Below are 22494 nucleotides of genomic sequence, written 5' to 3'. Positions count from 1 at the left end.
TTAAGGTAGTGACAACTGCATTTACAAAAATGACAAAAACTGAACATCTAGTGACGTACAACGAGAGATATGAGAGACGGCAGACGAGATATTCAGTTTACAGCATGGTCATTAGAATTGTTTGCTGGCTTTGACCACTCAAGGGTGAACATATTGTGGTTTTGAATCATTTTAGTCATCATATGTCAAAGTAAGATATTAATAGACTAAAAATAAATAATTATAATACACATGCACTTTGAGATGGAAGCTGTGACCTATATATTTTGAAGCAATAAAGGTTTGACTTATGATTTTATTAGATAGGATGTCTGAGAATCTGTCCATAAATTTCTTATGAACGCTCTTGGATAAAAAAAAAAATGGGTCAAGAAAGCTCATCATATATCAAAATATGAGGTTGCCCATGTATAGTTTCTGCTTAGTGTGCATGATCAACTTCTATAAAAGCCAAGAGGGTAGACCAGAAGAGATGCAGAGGAGACCTCAGAAGTTGCATCAAGTGTTAAGAGCCATGCTGTCTGTGACTGAAAGGAATTTAACATCACTTATGTGTCTGTACTCAAATTGTGTTTTTATTTATATTAATACACTTTAATGAATTGATTTTTTTTAAATCCAAGGGTAGTGATCATTTCATCTGGTCTCAAGGACAAAAGGCAAGTGAGTTTAAGATTCAGTGTGTGGATTAGGGTAGATGAAAACAGTTGTTATAGTCTGTATTATAGACAAAAATTGGAGAAGCATGCGTTTATTAAAAACATATGCAATTTTTTTTACAAAGAAACGTGTTTAAAATGTATTGGTAAGAAGAATTTAAGGAAGGGGTCCCATTGACCCTTTATTTAGGTGCCAAACACAGGCACCTATTGTATTTGTTTTTTATTGTGTTGTATTGAATTCTGTTTTTCCTTCCACTTTTGAGTCTATGAGAGCCCATAAAACCCCTTGTGAGAAAATTAATAAAGATTTGGACCAAATATAGAGGACATTCGACACATTTCTGTGCAGACTCAGTTTGTGGAAACAGAAAAAGCGGGAAAGGGCCAATTGATGATGCTATAATAGAGTGAAACATGAAATTGGCTCTAACTACAGAACTGCTGGTCTGATTAAATTCAAAATTGGCATGGAGTGTTATTATAATCCATGATGAAACTTGAATAAATATAAATCATTAGAAATGTCTTAAGTTTTATCATCAAATATTGAATTAATATAATTTAAAAAATCTGTCACAGAAATTTCTTAATATTTGTCAGGAAATCTTACACATCCATTGAAAGAAAAAGACTCAAGTACACTTATCCTGTCACGGGTGTGGTGCAGGAAGAAGATGAAGAAATAGTTCCACTTTCAAAAACTTTTACTTAAAATACAATATAACTCGTACGGATACAGACAGTCAGAAGGTTCCCACACACTAGATATTATAGAATGGACAAAGACTGAATGAACTGAAGGAAACTAAATACAGACACTAATTAACATTGATAGAGTGAAGACAGGTGATACAGATAATGATTAACAAGACAGTTGAAACAGATAAACTAATGATTAAGACAGGAAGACAGCAGACAACTGTGACATATCTACTAAGGGAAAAAACTCTCTTTAGCTCTCTTTGTGAGCTTTAGTGTGTACACACATGCAATGTAATGTCCGTTTCATTCATACTCGTAGCAGGAGGATGCACTCGGGCTGAGAGTCCACAAGTAAGACTAATAGTCAGCAGTGAAAATAAAACTTCATATATATGCCACAATTCATATTGTACTGTATGTGCCTTCCCCTGACAACAACATTTCAATTTCATCACCAGAAAGACATATTCAATCGACATTTTTGCCATTAATGGGCCCCTTACCTCCTTCTTGCTTGCTATCTAAATGTTTATCTATAGTATTGTTTTATGTGTCTGTATTCATGTGTAAGCCTAAACTTAGGAATATGTCTCTTTCCTAACAAAATTCATGTTTTATATTTTATGTGTATTGCCTTTGTTGAATATTTATGAAATTTGTAATGGATAAGTTGATATTTCCTCTCTTTAGTAAGCCGCCACCATGAGTACGGACGCGGAGATGGCCATTTATGGCAAGGCTGCCATTTACCTTCGTAAGCCTGAGAGGGAGAGAATGGAGGCTCAGGCCAAACCATTTGATGCCAAGGCTGCCTGCTATGTGGCTGATGCCAAAGAGTTGTACCTCAAAGGGAACAATCAAGAGCAAAGACGGTGGCAAAGTCACAGTTGTTTTGCTTGATACTAAGGAGGTAAATTTGAATTTCCATTTCATGTAGATGCTCATTAAATTACTTAGTAGATATAAAAGAAAACAATGTAATATCTAATTTATCAAATTTATAGGAGAGGGTTGCTAAGGAAGAAGATGTCTACCCAATGAATCCTCCCAAGTATGACAAGATTGAGGACATGGCCATGATGACCCATCTCAATGAAGCGTCTGGGCTGTATAACCTCAAAGAGCGTTATGCTGCATGGATGATCTACGTAAGTTCTGAAAACACATAAAAAGCAATTAAGTATTTTTTTTTCTGTGTTGTTGGAATCTGACCACTTCTCTGCTCATTTCAGACCTACTCTGGACTCTTCTGCGCAACTGTGAACCCCTACAAGTGGCTCCCAGTGTATGACGCAGAAGTCAGAGGCAAAAAGCGTATGGAGGCCCCACCCCACATCTTCTCTGTCTCTGACAACGCCTATCAGTTTATGCAGACTGGTAAGACATTATGGAATTGAATTCTATAGAATTCATTAAGATGAATTAGATGTTCGTGTGATTATAATAAATATTTACTGGATATTTTACAAATTCAATCAACAGATAGAGAAAACCAGTCTGTCCTAATCACGTAAGTATTTTCATTTAATTTCAGACCATAACAAAAATAAAAAGTATAAAATAGATGGAAAATGTATGGAGATATTTACAAAATAGAATTTAAGATTGAACAAAGATTGAATATACTGTACTTTGAACCAGTGGAGAATCTGGTGCTGTAAAGACTGTGAACACCAAACGTGTCATCCAGTACTTTGCCACAGTTGCAGTGTCAGGTGTCAAGAAAGAGGCCAGTAAAATAAAGGTACGAGATACAAATGGTCATGTATATTATTTTAAAAGATCATGATTTACACTCATCTCATACACTCATCTCACAAACTATACCATATATGTATTTGTGAAATGCCTATAAATTGTGTTTAGTCATGAAATAGAAAAACAATAATAATAAACGAAAACCCTTAAAAAATCACAGGGCTCTCTTGAGGACCAGATCATTGCTGCCAACCCTCTGCTTGAGTCTTATGGTAATGCCAAGCCTGTAAGAAATGACAAGTCTTGTAAGTCTCGTTTTGTAAGTTAACCACTGTTTATTTACAGTACAGATGGTCAGTTGTGTTCAATTTTATTGCACAGAGTTTTCAATAAAGAGATTATCATAATTATTATTTATGTATTATGATTTAAACAGGGTAAATTCATCAGAATTAATTTCGGCACAACTGGAAAACTGGCTAGTGTTGACATTGAGACATGTAGGTGGACAAGATTTCATTGATCCATCCTGAACATCTGTCTTTATCTGTCACTCTTCAGATGATTGTGACTCAAGTACATTTCTCTCAACAGATCTGCTGGAGAAGTCTAGAGTGTCATTCCAGCTTACAGATGAGAGAGGCTACCACATCTTCTTTCAGATGATGACCAGCCATAAGCCTGAGATTGTTGGTAGGTGCACATATTTCATTCATTCAATGTTTCAAATAATATTGTAAGATGCTCTTTCATAAATGCTGTGTATTTTACAGAAATGAGGTCAGATGTGATGTGATCAGAGTCAGATCACAGTGGCCAGCATTGATGATAAAGTTGAGCTGGATGCTCAACTTTAGTCATTGCTATTTGAATATTGACATATTCTATTTAAATATGGCAAATAATATATTTTATTATTCTCTGTAATTTACAGGATGCAATTGACATTCTGTGTTTCACAAGTGATGATGAAGTGGGCGTCTACAAGTTCACTGGAGCTGTGCTTCATCATGGCAACATGAAGTTCAAGCAGAAGCAGCGTGAGGAACAGGCTGAGCCTGATGGCACAGAGGGTGAGACATGTGTTATCCTGGGCTTTAAAATGGTAACCGTTGCATCGACTTTGCTGATACACCACCGAAAATGTGTATAAAATGTTTAGTGTAAATATAAACTAGAAGTTGCTTGCATATCAATAAACCTAAACATAAAAGGGAAAGTACCTAGTGCCGGATTTCTTATAATTTTACACAAAAGACTCAAAGATAGAGCAAAGATAATTCATTTTAAAATGTATTTAACAGAGGCTGACAAAATCACCTACCTTCTGGGTTTGAACTCTGCTGAAGGGTTTGTGCTACCCCAGAGTAAAGGTCGGAAATGAGTTTGTGACCAAAGGCCAGACCGTGCCACAGGTATAGTAACATTTCCAGCATGCCATGTGTTAAACCCTGCAATTCTGGTTAAATATAGCAGAATCAGAATAAAATATCCACTCTATTCTACTTACATGTGTACAACTCTGTTAGCGCCATGGCCAAATCTATCTATGAGATGATGTTCTTGTGGATGGTCATTCGTATCAACCAGATGTTCGACACATTTCAAATTTCTACATTGGTGTGCCTGATATTGCTGGCTTTGAGACCTTTGATGTAAGATGTGAATCTTTTTTTTTTATGACTAAATGAATGATATTCAGAAGTTAGTAAATGTTTCTGTCATTTTTTTTTTCCTCACGTACAACAGCATGGAGCAGCTGTGCAACAACTTCACCAATGAGAAACTGCAACAGTTTTTCAACCACACCATGTTTGCAGAGGGAGCATTGTTTGGGAGTTCATTTACTTCGGCATGGACTTGGCTTCTTTCATTGAGCTTATCGAGAAGGTTATCAATGGTTTATGAATTTATTAATTTCCATTGATCCTATTCTCAAAATCTCCTATTTTTGAAACAACATTCTTTTATAAACAGCCCATGGGTATCTTCTCCATCCTTGAAGAGGAGTGCATGTTCCCCAAGGCTTCAGATGTTTCCTTCAAGAACAAGCTATATGATCAGCATCTTGGCAAGAACAAAGCTTTCGAGAAACCAAAGCTTGCCAAAGGCAAGGCTGAAGCCCACTTCTCCCTGGTTCACTACGCTGGAACTGTGGACTACAATGTCACTGGCTGGTTGGATAAGAACAAGGATCCACTGAATGATTCTGTTCTGCTGCTGTACCAGAAGTCTTCTGTCAAACTGCTGCCTACTCTCCACCCACCTGTTGTTAAGGGTAAATAAAAAAATCTATTTAACAAAACTTTGATGCAGTTTTGAACTTTCTTTCTTGTTTTTGCATTTATACATGTTCATTTGTATTTTTATCTAAATAGATAATACCAAAAAGGAGGCAAGAAGAAGGGTGGCTCCATGCAGACTGTGTCTTCCCAGTTCAGGGTATGTGTATAGAGATGACATCACAGCAATATTGCTTTATTTGAGAAAAAAAAAAAAGAAATACAAAGAATATCAACCCTTTTCTATTCTCCGCAGGGGAACTTGGGCAAACTCATGACCAACTTAAGGGCCACTCACCCTCACTTTGTGTGTTGCCTGATACCTAATAAGTCCAAGACTCCAGGTAAAGTATAAAAAAAAAAAGTACAGATACTTTGGTTCCCTTTCGTTGTCACTCCGAGTTCCGTCGGATGACGACGTATGGGGTTTCGCTTAGAAAGCTTATCAGCTTCGAGTATTACAAAACGAGCCAATGGCAAGGAAATGACATGGGTCTGCGGAATTCGCATGACGTAACTCCGCCCCACCTCGTGGGTATAAAAGGAGGACGCCGGCAACATGCAGATATGTTTTCGCTTCGGAGCCAAGTTTATTCTTCTCTCCACAAGCCATCTCTGAATTGTCAGCTTTACAAACGAGTACCTCGAGTGTTGGTGTGACGGCGATCTCCGGCGAGCGCGTGCTTCCTGCTTATCTCTGCAGTGGTCTGTCAGACAGTGCGTGTCTCCCCGGGTGCTTCAACACTTGAGTTTTCTCTCACAAAAAGAGCTTACACGCGGCACGTCTTTTTAAAGATGCCTCGCCCGTGTACTTCTGGTTGCGGCAGATTGGTATCGGACTCTGATGGGCACGAGCGTTGTCTAGTATGTTTGGGCATTGATCATGCTAGAGCAGCGCTCGTGGATGACTCATGTTCTCTCTATGGGAACATGATCATCGCGTCATTAAGGTCAAGACTCAGTGAACTCGCAGGAGTCAGTCACCTCATCCACCCCCCGTCCTTCGGCTGGTGGCCAAGGTGACCTGAGGGTGACGGTCTGGAACAAGGCGCTGACTATGTGTCCGTGACCCCAGCCCCCCTCTTCAATGACGGTGCCCGCTAGTGAACAGCTGATTCCCACAGGTCTACCTTCTGGTGGCCCGTGTGTTTCAACTGAAGCTACAGTCTGTAGCAGCATCACTAGGTGGGTTTGATTCTCCTGGAAGTAACGACTCGTCACAGCTGCCACCTTCCGGTGCGCATACGGCTGTGCCCGAGTCCGATCCGGAGATGACGGCCATGCTTTCCCGGGCAGCCACGAGCATCGGACTCGAGTGGATGCCTCCACCTTGTCCTGAGCGCTCGCAGCTGGACGATTGGTTTTTGGGTAAGGCCGCCGGCCCTCGTTCATGGCAAACCCCAATACCTTTCTTCCCGGATGTGCATGATGAGATCTCGAAGTCCTGGAAGACCCCCCTGTCTTCTCGGGACCGCTCGCTGGTCTCATTCGCTTTTCCTCCGCTCAATGGGGCAGCTGCCCGTGGGTACACTGGGCTTCCCCCGGTTGAACGCTCTGTTGCGATGCAACTGTGTCCTCAGAGTGCTTCGTCTCGGGGTGAGCCTAAGCACCCATCTTCTCGGGGTGAGCCTAAGCTCCCATCCAAGGCCTGTAGATTTTCGTCCACCCTTGTGGCAAAGTCTTACAGAGCGGAGGGACAGGCGGCTGCCTCACTGCATGCTATGCCCATCTGCAGGTCTACAAGGCCCAGATGCTCAGAGACATGCACGAGGGTAGGACAAACCCAGTGCTCTTCAATGAGCTGCGTGCCGCAACTGACCTTGCTCTCCGGGCGACGAAGGTTACCGCGCGCTCCCTGGGTTTGGTGCTTTCCACAGCCGGGTTCCAGGAGCGACATCTCTGGCTGAACCTGGCATGCGGGACACTGAGCGGACCAGTCTGCTCAACGCCCCCCTGTCCGAGGCCGGCCTCTTCGGCGGTGCAGTTGAGGACTTCGTCCAACAGTTCTAGACTGCCCAGAAATAGACTGAGGCAATCAAACACATTCTGCCCCGCCGGCCCGCTGCTGCCTCCACCCGCTAGGCCGGGCAGATGCCTCAGCCTGTTTCCCGACGAGGGCGCCCTCCTGCGGCTCCCGCCCGGACCACGCAGCAGCCTCCACCCAGGCCCGGTCGTGGAGGAAGCCGCAAGAAGGCGCCACAGCCCTCTCCTGCCCCGCTAAACGCCGGGCCAAGCGGCGCTCCTGAGACGGGCTGCTCAAGGTTGATGGTCGTTTTTCAGGAGATGGTAGCAGGACCACTCCTTCCCCCGGTGGAGAATCTTTTGTTCTCTGCTGCCCGCTGCTCACCCATGGGTGGGCAGCACCCTAAAGTGGTTAAAAACAGAAACGACCCCCTCTTCCCTGAGCTCACAGAGTTTATGGGCGACACAGAGCGCCGCCCACAAGCCATGCTCTCCTCGCCTCCCTCTGTCCCAGAGGCGGTTGACACGGCGTGCCGTGCACGGACCGCTTCGCCCCTGTCCCCCTCTGTCGCCAGCCCCCATGTAGAGCAGGCCCCCACGGGACGACCAGCCTGGTCCTTCCCTGGCCCCCTCTGCCAGGACGCGGTTGCTAACTGTGCCCCGAAACCGGGCCGCTATGCCGTCCACGTCTGGGCCAGTTACTCCACTTCACTGCCCCCCCGGGGGGACGTTTGTGGTTCGCATGACCCCGCTGGTTCAGTTCCTGGGAGCCTGGTTAGAGCTTCCCCGTCTGTCCCGCTGGGTCGCGCAGACTGTCAGACTCGGCTATGCGATTCAGTTCGCACAGTCTCCTCCCCGCTTCAGGGGAGTCCGCTCCACTTTGGTCGGTGGCAATGCCCCCATCATGAGAGCAGAGATTGCCACCCTGCTGCCGAAGGGTGCAATCGAGACTGTCGAGCTTTCACGAGCTTTCACGGCTTCAGCCCCTCCCTGGAGAATGGCGACTCCATCCCCAGTCGGTTCAGCTGATTTGGGACGAGTTCGGGGACGCACAGATAGATCTGTTTGCCTCTCACGACTCGACCCATTGCGCCCTGTTTTATTCCCTGACCGAGGGCACGCTCGGCACGGATGCACTGGCGCACAGCTGGCCGCAAATATACGTTTCCCCTAGTGAGCCTTCTTGCGCAGACTTTGCGCAAGGTCAGGGAGGACGAGGAGCAGGTCATTCTGGTCGCACCGTACTGGCCCACCCGGACCTGGTTCCCCGAACTTGTACTTCTCGCGACAGCACCTCCTTGGCCCATTCCTCTGAGGAAGGGCCTCCTTTCTCAGGGACGGGGCACCCTGTGGCACCCTCGTCCCGATCTCTGGAGCCTCCACGTGTGGCTCCTGGACAGCTTGAGGCAGGTTTGAGTACCCTACCACCAGTGGTGGTGGCTACCATCACTTCCGCTAGAGCGTTGTCCACGAGACACGTCTATGCGTTGAAGTGGAACCTCTTCGTCAGCTGGTGCTCTTCTCACCGAAAAGACCCCTGAAGAAAGACATTGATGACCTGGAGCTCACCTTGGCTAAAGTGGAGAAGGAGAAAAATGCCACTGAGAATAAGGTTAGAGATTGAGTTTGTTTAAGATTAGATTTAATCTCTGTTTTATATATTGATATAGAATATGAATTGCAATTTTTAAGCTTATTTGGTACAAAAAATCTTACAGGTCAAGAACTTGACTGAAGAAATGTCAGCTCAGGATGAGAGCATTGCTAAGCTTACGAAAGAGAAGAAAGCCCTCCAAGAGTCACATCAGCAGACACTGGATGATCTTCAGGCCGAGGAGGACAAAGTCAACACCCTGACCAAATCCAAGACAAAGCTCGAGCAGCAAGTTGATGATGTGAGTTGATTATGTAAATGAATTATATTAATTCATCAACTGTTTTCTGCTGTGAACATATTTTGTATTTCATTGTCCTGTAGCTTGAGGGTTCCCTTGAACAAGATAAGAAGCTCCGCATGGACTTGGAGAGAGCAAAAGGAAAGCTTGAAGGAGACCTGAAATTAGCCCAAGAATCTATCATGGACCTGGAGAATGACAAGCAGCAAATTGATGAGAAAATAAAAAAGTATTTAAAGCAGGAAATCTTTGAAAACATTGAAAACTTTTATTGTTGTGTTATGTATTTTTTTTTACAACTACTTATTGTTGAACAGGAAAGACTTTGAAACAAGTCAGCTGCTCAGCAAGATTGAAGATGAACAATCTCTAGGTGCTCAACTTCAGAAGAAAATCAAGGAGCTTCAGGTATTTTGATATTTTTTCAAGCATTACATCATTATGATCAAATGCAGATCACCAAAAATCGAATTAACTACAGTACTTTCCACCATAGGCTCGCATCGAGGAACTGGAGGAAGAGATCGAGGCTGAGCGCGCTGCTCGTGCCAAGGTTGAGAAGCAGAGTGTAAGGAAATAAGTAAGTAACGTGTCTGGGTTAGACAGTTCAATTTAGCTCAAAAGGAATTATTAATTAATTTATAGGGAATCACTTAAACAAATAACTTAAACGGCTCGCAAATGACTCGTCCAGCGTTCATTTGAACGGGCCGTAACTATCAGCTCTAAAACGGATATAAATATCCAAACTATAGTGAAACACTATTTATTAGCAAGGTAACTTAGATCAGCAGTTGAAGACATTAAATCTGTAAGCACATAACACAGGACAATTATCTTTAAAATATAAACAAGACTTTGTTTATTCTAAAACATAAGACTAATATCTAACACAAACCCACGCACACACAAATTCATACGAGTTGCAGAAAGAGAGTGAGGAAAGAAAATGACTTCAAGAGTGACATAGTGAAATCCCAAGTTTCTATATGCACTTATAAGACATGACCTGAATGAACCATCAATCATTAATTCAACCCTTCTATTGTTTCTTAGGCGGGGTTATTAAATGTTATATCAAAGCACCAGTTCAGTTAAGAGTCTGGAGGCTACTTGCTTGTCCTTGCGTTCCTTTTGGGGATTCCTTTTGTCGGCGTAAAAGGGTGTTTCCCGGGTTCGTTGACTGGCTGGTGGTCTCGTCCTTGTGCCTGAATAGATGTTTGGGCTGCCAATCACGTGGTGTGTTGACGAATGGATGGCGAGTCTTTGAAGCTGGAAAGCGGGCTTTGCAGTCGAATCATTTAAATGAAACTTTGCTGCAAAACTTAACTTAGAATCAAGACTCTCAACGGAAAAGAAAGTAAGCTAATTAAAAGAAAGGAAAGTGAGACGATAGTTGTTAGATGGCTTGAATGAAGCTGTTAAACCCATGGATTAGTCGTCGACCGATATATCGCCACGGCTGATATATCGGCCGATATTTGGCTTTTTTAAACTATCGGCAACGGCGGATAAGTTTTTCTGATTGGCCGATGTATTGGAAGCGGGACTTTTATTTTGACGGCGCTGCAGACCTTTATTTTGACGGGCGGCGCTGAGAACACCAGCACCAGAAGAGAACGGCAGCGCTTGATCACACATACCCCTTTTCCACCAAAGCATTTTGAGAGCCGGTTCGGAGCCGGTGCCTACTCGCGAACCGGTTCTTTGTGTTTCGACAGCCAAAGAACCGGTTCTCGGCCAGGAAAACTGGTTCCAAAGCGGCACCAACTCTTTGCTGGACTAGAACCAGAGAACCGTTCTTTTACCACCGTGTCATGCTTACGGCGGGGCTGGAGGCGGGTTTAGATGTGTCCTAAACATATTTTATGACCGCAAAGCCAGGAGAAACATTTGCAGAAACACGATGTAGTCCACCATTGTAATTATTATGCTTGAAGTTGGCGCAAGCGTTTCTAGCTTTTTTTAAATTTTATTTTTTTATTGAAAACATTATGTAAGCAAAGAAGAAAACAGTCAAATTATAGAACAAATAAACGGAAAGAAAAAAAGACACAAGACAGAGGTACATAACTAATCCGAAATGATTACATATCAAAGGAAAAGATTAAAAGACTTACTTATTTCATTTGTTTTTAAAGCCTTCATGGTACACAAGTTAGAGATAATCCCAAAATAATGTACTTGCTAGCGTTTCTGTATGGCGACGTACACAGTGACGTAACGACGTCGTTCGCTGGGCGCTCTAGTCAGTGGGAAAACAAACCGGTTCTGAGAAGGTTCGCAAGTTGAACCAACTCCGAACTAACTTTGAACCAGCACCAGTTCCGAACCAGTTCTTTTTTGGTGGAAAAGGGGTAACAGTGCTCACTCACAAGGTGTTTCTCAATGTCAAGGAAGGATCCTCGGAAGCCGTTATTTCGAGGATGCTACGTCATCGACATTCGTCGAAGGACTGTTCCAATGTCGAGGATCCTCAGAATTTCAACCAAGGACTGAGTCCTTCATTCGAAAAATATCCCATACACAGGTAAGGATGCATATGTGTAGCCTACGCGCTCTCAAATCACCCACAATCCTATCCGCCAGCTTTGCTATCTTGTTCAAAAAATAAAAAATGTCAGACGTTAGCGGAGTAGGAGCAATAACTGGGCAATATGCTTGTACATGTAAGTTACCATACATTTGTTATAACCGTTGTACATATAAGTAAAGTTTAACGTTTAAATGCCAGTACAAATTACTACCGTATTGATATTACAAATTATACATATATATACAAATTACGTTATTGATGGCTAACTGAACCGGACCTGTCATTTAGCTTGGTTGCCATCACAGGCATTTATTTTATAAATAACTAGTTAAGTTGTACAAAGTAATTTAACATGATTAGCAGAAGAAAATTATTTTAAAAACATTTAAAATCGTACTGGCCCCAAACTTTTGAACGGTAGTGTACATCACAACTTTTTGATCTTTTTGAATTTTTGCAGCGCCAAAAGCGGACCTTTTCACTGACGTAATGACGCAATGACGTGCACTTGCTAGCCTGTTCCATTTACGTGTTCTCCGAATGCTAAAGAGGAGCCTCGTCTAGCCTCTGAAGGAAATGACTTGGAAGGATCATCCTGCCAAGGAAGTATCCTTGACATTGAGAAACGGCTACATTCTCCGTCTTCATTAGTTTACGATCTCTGTCAGTCAGATCTAATACTTTGTTAGACAGAACCGGTGGCTACAGAACTGGTCAAAGAAAGTAAATGGTATGCGAAAAAGTAATACGTTTGCTTTTATATTATTTGTTACCGAAAAGGCAAACAATCAGCCTAAAATACTTTCTCATTTACCGTCAACATTCAGCAAATGCGCATCTACATAATTTAAACAAATCTCTGAATATCTAATAAACATTTAATTTCACAAACCTTGCAGATTTAATTGAATCCAGCTGTGATATCTTGTGAAGTGTGCATTTGTAGCCTGCATAAACGGGTTACTGCGAGTGACGGTCCGTGCGAAGTGAGTGAATGCGAACAGAAGATCAGCTTCACAGGAGACGATCGAAACACTTTAAATCCTTCATTTTAAAATATGCTGTGCTATATCCAGTGGCCCACTGAGTCATATTCATGTCGTTTTCACTGTGTGCTGTATGTAAAATTAGCGTTACCTTGTCAAAAGTCAAAGTTAAAAAAAGTCTTTATTTGAAAAAATACGATTATCAGTGATTACTGATTAATTACCAGATTACTGAGTGCCCTGTTACAGTGTTTACTTCCTTTTTATTCACATATTCATATATTTTTAAACCATTACTTTATTTGTGAAAAATTCTGTAATAGGATTGCAGATTCAAGAAGTTGCCATCTAAAGTATAGGGCATGTTTATTTTAAAGATTTTTAAATATGTATTAAATTTATCAAATTTATTAAATATTGATTTATATAAATATAAAGTGTGTGTGTGTATATGTGTATGTATATGTATATATATATATATATATATCGGCCATCGGCCACCCTGCTCTCTAAGATATCGGCATCGGCATCGGCCATCAAAAAACCCATATCGGTCGACCACTACCATGGATGTCCTTCTGATCTTGTTTGGGTTCTTTTGTTTGCTGGTCTACATGGTTACTCGTTTGTCCGGTTACCAGTCATTGCTTCTCCATGACTTCTGTAAATCTGCTCTAGCGAACAAATTCACAAACCAAACCTCAACCCAACTTAAAATCTCTACTAAAAAAAAACCCTATTTTTCTGGGTACTAAGATTTTAAACTCCGCTGTTGTCCAGCCTCTAAGATGACCAATTAGGCACTGTCTTTATTTGGGAGGTGGCGTTCTCTTCACCTCTCATCGTAAATCATGCGTTATCTGTGATCTCTTTACTCTCTGGCTCTAGCAGAGTACAAAAGTGTACAGTTTAGACATGATTCCCATTTTAAGAACACAAAACATTTTACACAGATTTCAATCAAGCCATCTTATGAATTAAGAACATATGATCGTACTGATAGGAAACAAGACACACTTTCATTCAAACATCTAATAGTTATAACAATTACATGACTTGTATGTGATCTAAGCATAATAGACACATACAGAGGTGGTAGATACAATATACGATTATGTAGTTGAACAATGTTTGATTAGAAGTCCATCAATAATTGTTTTGGGATGATTTTATGTATTTTTTTATGTAAAATCTTAGTCTCTGGTTTTAAGAGATTCCCACCCTGGGGTCGTCAAAAGGTCCTTAAAAAGGAGGTGGTCTGTTTTAAATCCTTTGTCTTGGGATCAAACAACCTCTGCTGTTATCTTGCTGGGTTCTGAGCCGTGCCATCACTGAACCAAACTATCTAGCTTTGACCAGTTCTTCCTCTATTTAGGCTTATCTCTTTGAAGCTTGTAGGGCCATAAAGTCGTTTTGTAGACTAGATGGAGCCGGGATATTTAAGGTTCTAGAATGTTGAATTTTGTGTGGAATTATGGAACGAATCACCTGGAAGATTCATATGTTTGGTTCACCCTCAATTCCTACAAGAGAGCTGATCTCTCCAGGGAACTTGAGGAGATCGGTAAGAGGCTTGAGGAGGCTGGAGGATCCACTTCTGCTCAAATCGAGATGAATAAGAAGCGTGAAGCTGAATTCCAGAAGCTGCGTCGTGATCTTGAAGAGTCCACCCTCCAGCATGAAGCTAATGCTGCTGCCCTCCGCAAGAAGCAGGCAGACAGTGTGGCCGAGCTGGGACAGCAAATCGACAAGCTGCAGCGTGTCAAGCAGAAGCTTGAGAAAAAGAAGAGCGAATTCAAAATGGAGATTGATGATCTTTCCAGCAACATGGAAGCTGTTGCCAAAGCAAAGGTTGGGAAATATTCTAAAGAATATATGTGACCCATAACTAGCTAAATGAGTTGGAATACGCATGGGCTAATTACGAGCTATAGGCAAATGACAATTTTGGTCGAATTTCATTTTCATTCACAAATTTTTTTTCATTAAGGCCTCTTCTAGTGATCCCAATGCTCCAAATAGTGTTTAAACATCTAAAATGATCTTTATTTTTACATTTTCTGAAAGGTGTCCCTTCCTAAATCTTTCCTTTGTTTTAATAATCTATGAAAAATTGCCATTTTTCTTTGCTTACTTCTCAACCACTGGTGTTTCCCCTCAGCTTTAATATTCTCAGCAAATTCTCGATGGCATAAGTCTAAACCAATGAAATATGATTTTTAAACTCATGCTGATGTAAACAAAACGATCTTACTCGCACTCTGACTGACAGATCAACACAAACCACAAAGTGTGCACAAAGACGCCTCTCAGATAGCACGCAATCCCCATATACACATGTACACAGAATTGCAGTATTTCAAAATATCTTTCTTGGCAAATATTCATGCAAACATTATCTGTTATGCCTTAAGTGAATGTTTGGTTAACTGTTGGGGAAGAACATCTTTGTAACATTATATTAGATGCGTGCATTACAGTAGGTCTCAATATACAGGCTGCTGTCTCATTAATGTTAATCAAACAATTGTGGTATCATGGGAAAAAAAAATCCATAGATATTTGGTTTTGATTTGGTGTGTGCCAAATTTGTGGTATTACCAGGGATTTTAAGGTATGGTTTCTAGGTGAATTTGTTTAGGATCCTTCAGAAAACTAGATTTCTCAATTTATGTTGCTGACTCTATTGTTTTTAAATAGGTGTAGCACAGTCCTTTTTTGTCTGATTCCAACAAATCATATATCATCATACTTGAAGTTTTTTTTAATAACAATAAAAGTAAATAAAAATAACTCATTTTTGAAAATGTGCTCATTGTGAATCATTTTGCCTGCACAGATCACATAGTCTTGAAGTTTCAAATATCGAATGACTTTTGTATTTGCAGGGCAATCTTGAGAATATCTTGAGGACCAACTTAGTGAAATTAAGTCCAAGAATGAAGAAAACATTCTGAGAGTTGCAAGATTTCAAGCTGAAAATGGTAACTCATGAACAAATTAATATTATATCAAATGTAATTAATGTCAATAATCATCAACAATAATTAATCCAATTGTTTTTAAATAAACTGAATGAGAAAGAAAAGTCTGAAACAGTTAATCTAAATCTATACAGGTGAGTTTGGCCGTCAGCTGGAGGAGAAGGAGGCTCTGGTTTCTCAGCTCACTAGAGGCAAACAAGCTTACACTCAGCAAATTGAGGAGCTAAAGAGGTTTATTGAAGAGGGGGTTAAGGTAACACAGCATAATCAGTTCATGCACATACTTGTCAATTACAATTAGAGAAAAGCTAATATTATGTGACTTTGTCTACTAGGCTAAAAGCGCACTGGCCCATGCGGTGCAATCAGCCCGTCATGACTGTGACCTGCTCCGTGAGCAGTTTGAGGAAGAGCAGGAGGCAAAGGCTGAGCTGCAGCGGGGAATGTCAAAGGCCAACAGTGAGGTTGCTCAGTGGAGAACCAGATATGAAACTGATGCCATCCAGCGCACTGAGGAACTTGAAGAGTCCAATATGTATATTATTGTATAATATTCCCAATTCTTACAGCTATTTTATAGATTAGAATTCAAAATAGTGTGTATTACTTAACAGGAAGAAGCTGGGTCAGCGTCTGCAACAGGCAGAAGTTGAGGCAGTGAACTCCAAATGTGCATCTCTGGAGAAGACCAAACAGAGACTCCAGGGTGAGGTGGAGGACCTCATTATTGATGTGGAGAGAGCCAATGGTTTGGCTGCTAACCTTGACAAGAAACAGAGAATATCATATAATGACTCAGATAGTTTGCCTTGTCAAAGTTCCTCTTTGTAAAATATTGCTGGAATGGGCTTTATTAAACATGTTTTAAACAAACCAATCCTAAAATAGCTCCACCAAAGGTCCTGGCAGAATGGAAGCAGAAATATGAGGAAGGTCAGGCAGAGCTGGAAGGTGCCCAAAAAGAGGCTCATTCACTCAGCACTGAACTGTTCAAGATGAAGAACTCCTATGAGGAGAGTCTGGATCTGCTGGAGACCCTCAAGAGAGAGAACAAGAATCTGTGGCGTAAGAATGAAACGTTAAATTAGAAAAAACTTAAAGGGATTGTTCACCCAAAATTAAAATTATTTTACTAATTACTGACCCTCATGCCGTTCCAAACTCGTGAGACTTTTGTCCATCTTCGAAACACAAATTAAGATCTTTTTGATGAAATCTGAGAGCTCAATTCATATGGATTAGTTTTATGATCTCTTTATAACCTTTTTGAAGCGTCAAATAATCAATTGTGTAGCTGTCTATGGAGGGACAGAAAGCTTTAAAATTTCATCAAAAATATCTTCATTTGAGGGACTTCCGGCGGCAAGATGAGGTGGTAGTCGCTTTCCGCTTGCGCTCTCACATAATTTCATTTTATTTGCACTAAGATAAGTTTAAATATACTCTGGAAAGGGATACATTTCTTTCTAATAACAACCTGCATCTACGGTCAACCGATGTATTCCAAAATGACAAGCAAAAACGTGAAAAAAACGACGACAAGACAGACACGCCTCGACAGTCCCAACTTAAAGCAAGCTAACATGGAGGCCGCCGCTAGCAGCACCATAAGTCTCAGCCGTGCGGCGCAATCTTTGACACCAGAGGACAATACACTTCTTCAGTTGGTTAAAACTGAACTGATATCCTCCCGCAATCAGATGGCAGAAACCATCAAAACAGAGTTGGCGAGCTTTCGTTCAGAGATTGGACTGATTGTCGAATCCTTTTGATCGGAGGTCTAAAACAAAATGGATGCTCTACAACTGGAGGTAACGGGACAAGTTCATTTCATTCAGACTAAGCAAACCATTATGTCTGATTCCATTGAGAATATAGAAACGGCGCTCAATTCCCACCACTACTCGCTAGACACTATGGAAACCACAGTTTCAATTTTGAAAGATCAAATACAGAAGCTACAAGAGCAACAACAAGATCTCGAGAATAGGAGTCGTCACCAAAACCTGCGTATAATTGGCATACCTGAAGAAGTGGAGAATGGCCGGCCTACTGATTTCATGTTTGGCTTTTTCTCAGAAGTGCTGGGTGAGGATCTATCCGGTCTTCAGTCAGACTCAGTGGTGTTGGATCGCGCTCATCGTGCCCTCGCTCCGAAGCCCAGCTCCGGCGGCAGACCCAGAGCAATGATCGTTCGTCTGCACTATTTCTCCGACAAGGCCAATCGAGGCCTCCAGGAAGCACGGTGAGCTTACATTTCGCGGCGTGCGTATCCATATCTTCCCAGATATGAGTGCCGAGCTGAGTCGTAGAAGAGCGGCATTTAACTCTGTGAAACTCAAGCTTAAACAGGTTGGGATTTCCTACGGCATCCATCATCCGGCAGACTTACGGTTCACTTTTGAAAGCACCAAACTAAAAATTCCCTATAAATTGTGCAGCGAATTTTTTTTTAATTTTTCTGCTTATCCATTTACAGTAGCTCCTGATAAATTTACATATTTAGGTGTGGTTGTTTCGAGGAATATTTCTGAGCTGTTTAAGCTCAACTTTACTCCCCTCCTGGAACTAACTAGGATATCCCTTGAGAAATGGTCTAAGCTTCCCATCTCTCTGATTGGTAGGATCAACGCAATTAAAATGAACACACTCCCTAAATTCCTATATTTGTTCCAAACTATTCCTGTTTATATTAAGAAATCTTTTTTACTCATTTAAATAAGATAATCTCTTCTTTTCTTTGGAACAAGAAACCTCATATAATACGTTTGTGTTTTCTGCAAAACCCTAAGGAGCAGGGGGGGATGGCTCTCCCACATTTTCAACTATATTATTTGGCTTGTAACCTAAGAGCTCTGACTTACTGGCAAGGGTCACATCCCGTAAACCACTTACCAGACTGGGCCCGGATAGAATCCTCAGCCTGCCTTCCTTCCTCACTTCCAGCCCTCCTCTTTTCACCCTCACCACTTGGTCTAGATTCTCGCTTGTTGCACCCTATGGTTTGGAACTCCGTCCAGATTTGGGCCCAAATTCATAAATTTTTTGGATAGCAGAGAGGTTCAATTTGTGCCCCAGTTGCCAGAAACCATCGGTTCACTCAACCTCTAAATGACCAGGCATTCTTGCTATGGCAAGAAAAAGGAATCTTAACATTCAAAGATCTTTTCACTGAGGGTTCCTTCTCATCTTTTGTGCAATTAGAATCCCCCAAAACCCATTTTTTTAGATATCTACAGGCACGCGACTTCACACACAAGAATTTTATATATTTTTCTTCCCTTCCCGATCCAAACCCTATTGACACACTCTTTCCTGATGACCCAGAGCAAAAAGGTGCTATTTCTAGCTTCTATATAAAACTTATATCATCATTATCCACTTCTGTTAATGCACAAAGACATTCCTGGCAACTGGACCTCAATATTTGTCTGACAGATGAGGAATGGAATGAGGCTATATATAGAATCCACGGCTCTTCTATCTGTGCTAGACATAGCCTTATTCAATTCAAAGTGGTCCATAGACTTCATTTATTCAAGGCCAAGCTGGCAAGGATGTATTCCTCTGTTGACCCTATCTGTGCAAGATGTAAGCAGTCCCCTGTTACCTTAGCTCATATGTTCTGGTTATGTCCTAGACTGTTTGTTTTCTGGTCGCAGATTTTTGTATCTTATTCTAGAATATTCAGTAAAGATGTTTGTGCAAATACTATAACTGCCATCTTTGGTATTGTGTGTGAAAAAAAACACTTTTTCAAAAAGTGAATTGGACCATATAGCATTTACTTTGCTGGCAAGGTGTTTAATTTTGATAAATTGAAAGCAACCCTCCCCCCTTCTTTTAAACAGTGGGCCAGAGATGTGTTACAATTCCTGAGTTTGGAAAAAATAAGACTTAACTTAAGGGGCTCCGGGCCTAAGTTCGCTGTCATGTGGCGTCCTTTTATAACATATCTCCAAAAACAATTATAACTGTAACTGGACGAATTATTGCTGTCGTCAGGTTTTGCCTATGATCTACTGATGTTATTCTTTCTTTTTATCATATATATATATTTATTCTTTTTCTTTTCTTTATACAATGTAAAAGCACAATGTATGTCTGTATACATGTTGTGCTGTCGTGTTGTTGGCTGTGTTGTTGTGTGAATATGTGGGTTGATTGTTGTGTCAATAAACAATAAAAAAATATCTTCATTTGTGTTCCAAAGATGCACGAAAGTCTGATGGGTTTGTAATGACATGAGGGTGAGTAATTATTTAATGATAACATTTTCATTTTGGGGTGAACTTTCCCTTTAAATGTTCTAATGCTCAGTGAGCAGTAAAAAATAAGCACATATGATTAATGAATGTGCATTATGATAAATACTACATGTTTTTCTCTCTATAGAGGAAATTTCAGATCTGACAGGGCAGTTAGGTGAGACTGGTAAGAGCATCCATGAGCTGGAAAAGGCCAAGAAGACAGTGGAGACTGAAAAGTCTGAGATTCAGATTGCCCTGGAGGAGGCTGAAGTGAGTATCCGAAGATCAATATGGAAATCTTGCTAGAAGCATCATACTGTGTTGTTGTATTCATCAATAAGTGTATTTTCATTCTTATATTTAAATGTGGTTTTATTTTTCATAGGGTACACTGGAGCATGAGGAGTCCAAGATTCTTTGTGTCCAGCTTGAGCTAAACCAGATCAAGGGAGAGGTTGACAGGAAACTTGCAGAGAAAGATGAGGAGATGGGAGCAGATCAAGAGGAACAGCCAGAGAGTCATTTAATCCATGCAGGGCACCCTGGACTCTGAAGTCAGGAGCAGGAATGATGCCCTGAGAATCAAGAAGAAGATGGAGGGAGACCTTAATGAGATGGAGATTCAGCTGAGCCACTCCAATCGCCAGGCTGTTGAGGCCCAGAAAAAGCTCAGGAACGTTCAGGGACAACTCAAGGTATGCATAGGAATTCTTCTTTTTGACTTTGGGATGTATTCATATATTTATTTTAATAATCTAACATATGGTAAGTACAGCCTAGCAGAAACCACATCAAAAGCTCATTCTAAAGCTATTGTTATGTTCAGGATGCCCAACTGCACCTTGATGATGCCCAGAGAGGACAGGAAGACACGAAGGAGCAGGTGGCCATGGTGGAGCGCAGAAACACTCTAATGCAGTCTGAGATTGACGAGCTGAGAGCTGCTCTGGAGCAGACAGAGAGAGGCCGCAAAGTGGCTGAACAAGAGCTGGTGGATATCATTGAGCGTGTTGGGCTGCTGCACTCTCAGGTAAGCGCACATTATTTCCTTGAAATTAAGGGAATTGATAGCTTCATTCAAAATGCTCAAACTGTTACTTTCCATTTTGTAAAACACAAGTCTCCTAAACACCAAGAAGAAGCTTGAACAAGCACCTTGTTCATGTCCAGGTTGAAGTTGATGACTCTGTACAGGAAGCCAGAAATGCAGAGGAGAAAGCCAAGAAGGCCATCACTGATATGAGCAATATTAGCTGCCAAATGTTTCAAAAGATGCTTACGTACTTGCAGCACCGTCTGGATGAGGCTGAGAATCTGGCCATGAAAGGAAGAAAGAAACAACTCCAGAAGTTGGAGTCCAGAGTAAGTCTCTTTATTGTTATGATATGGGCAAAGTGAAGTATGTTATATTATGATATGTTTGAATAAAAATAATACTTTCTTTAGGTCCGTGAGCTTGAGGCTGAAGTTGAAGCTGAGCAGAGACATGGAGCTGATGCTGTTAAAGGTGTCGGCAAATATGAGAGGAGAGTGAAAGAGCTCACTTATCAGGTATGACAATATTCCTCAGAAGTTTGTTCGGACAAAAGACCCTGAAAATGCCTATTTTTAGTGAAGGATCAATGCTAAATCGCTTAAATGTCTATTTTTTGAAGACTGACGAGGACAAGAAGAACATCAACAGACTCCAGGATCTGGTGGACAAACTGCAGCTGAAGGTCAAAGTCTACAAGATGCAGTCTGAAGAGGCGGTATGTAAAATCGAATTGAACATTTTGACAATGTAATTATTTATATTGGAATGCTAATTTGATGAAAGGTGATACATGAACCATTTAAAAAAAAAAAAGTTTAGGAGAAGCAAGCCAATGGTCACCTGTCCAAGTTGAGGAAGGTGCAACATGAGCTTGAGGAGGCTGAGGAGCGTTCTGACATTTCCGAGTCTCAAGTCAACAAGCTCAGAGTTAAGAGCCGTGATTCTGGGAAGGTTAGACTAAGTAGATGATCCCCCCCCCCCCCCCCCCCCCATTATTTATTCAACTTGTTTATCCAAATGCATGAACTACCTTTCAGTAGATGTAATGGAACTATAATAATTGCATTCTGCTGATGTTACATATCCTGTATGACATTTGCACATCTGTAATCTCTTCATTATGTAAAGTGAAGTATATTTTTGTTAATAAACTGTTTGCCTCTTCTTTCTTTCCCAGGCTAAAGAAGAATTAATCTTTAACACTTGAAAGGAGCATTTACTGAAGTCATATAATATGAATGTTTATTGTATAAGTACCTTTCTTAATAAACTTGTTTATTTCAGCCAATAATTAGCCTTTGTGATTTTTCAACAAGATACACTATTACAATACTAATATCTGATCTATATGATTACATTAAATATTATTTACATCATTAGAGTTCTGAGTATCAAGAGTGATAAAAAAAGTTCATAAATTTGAACTATTAAAGGTTTCATAAAATTGAATTCTCATAAAATTGAATTCTCATTCTCATGAATTCTCAAAGGTTTCATAAAA

The 22494-nt window shown here is 41.1% G+C and overlaps 1 pseudogene across 1 annotated transcript; it reads left to right on the top strand.

Moving 5' to 3' along the window:
- The first annotated feature begins 621 nt into the window (after positions 1–621).
- On the top strand, positions 622–22284 carry LOC143749294 (myosin heavy chain, fast skeletal muscle-like; annotated as a pseudogene). Its single transcript, XR_013206909.1, has 28 exons — positions 622–659; positions 2055–2274; positions 2369–2512; positions 2597–2741; positions 2847–2874; positions 3006–3108; positions 3283–3381; positions 5040–5340; positions 5455–5504; positions 8817–8918; positions 9025–9201; positions 9285–9430; positions 9519–9609; positions 9698–9769; positions 14254–14574; positions 15612–15707; positions 15842–15960; positions 16043–16242; positions 16322–16494; positions 16602–16772; positions 20103–20227; positions 20343–20652; positions 20784–20985; positions 21068–21319; positions 21404–21508; positions 21613–21708; positions 21813–21944; positions 22171–22284. The product of XR_013206909.1 is annotated as a myosin heavy chain, fast skeletal muscle-like (transcript).
- Positions 22285–22494: the final 210 nt, after the last annotated feature.

This window comes from Siphateles boraxobius, unplaced genomic scaffold, assembly GCF_051911475.1.
Source record: "Siphateles boraxobius isolate OS27281-9 unplaced genomic scaffold, OSU_SipBor_1 24, whole genome shotgun sequence".
Classification (NCBI taxonomy): domain Eukaryota; kingdom Metazoa; phylum Chordata; class Actinopteri; order Cypriniformes; family Leuciscidae; genus Siphateles; species Siphateles boraxobius.
Note: the sequence above shows the minus strand (reverse complement) of the source record. Positions and strands in the feature narration are given on the sequence as shown.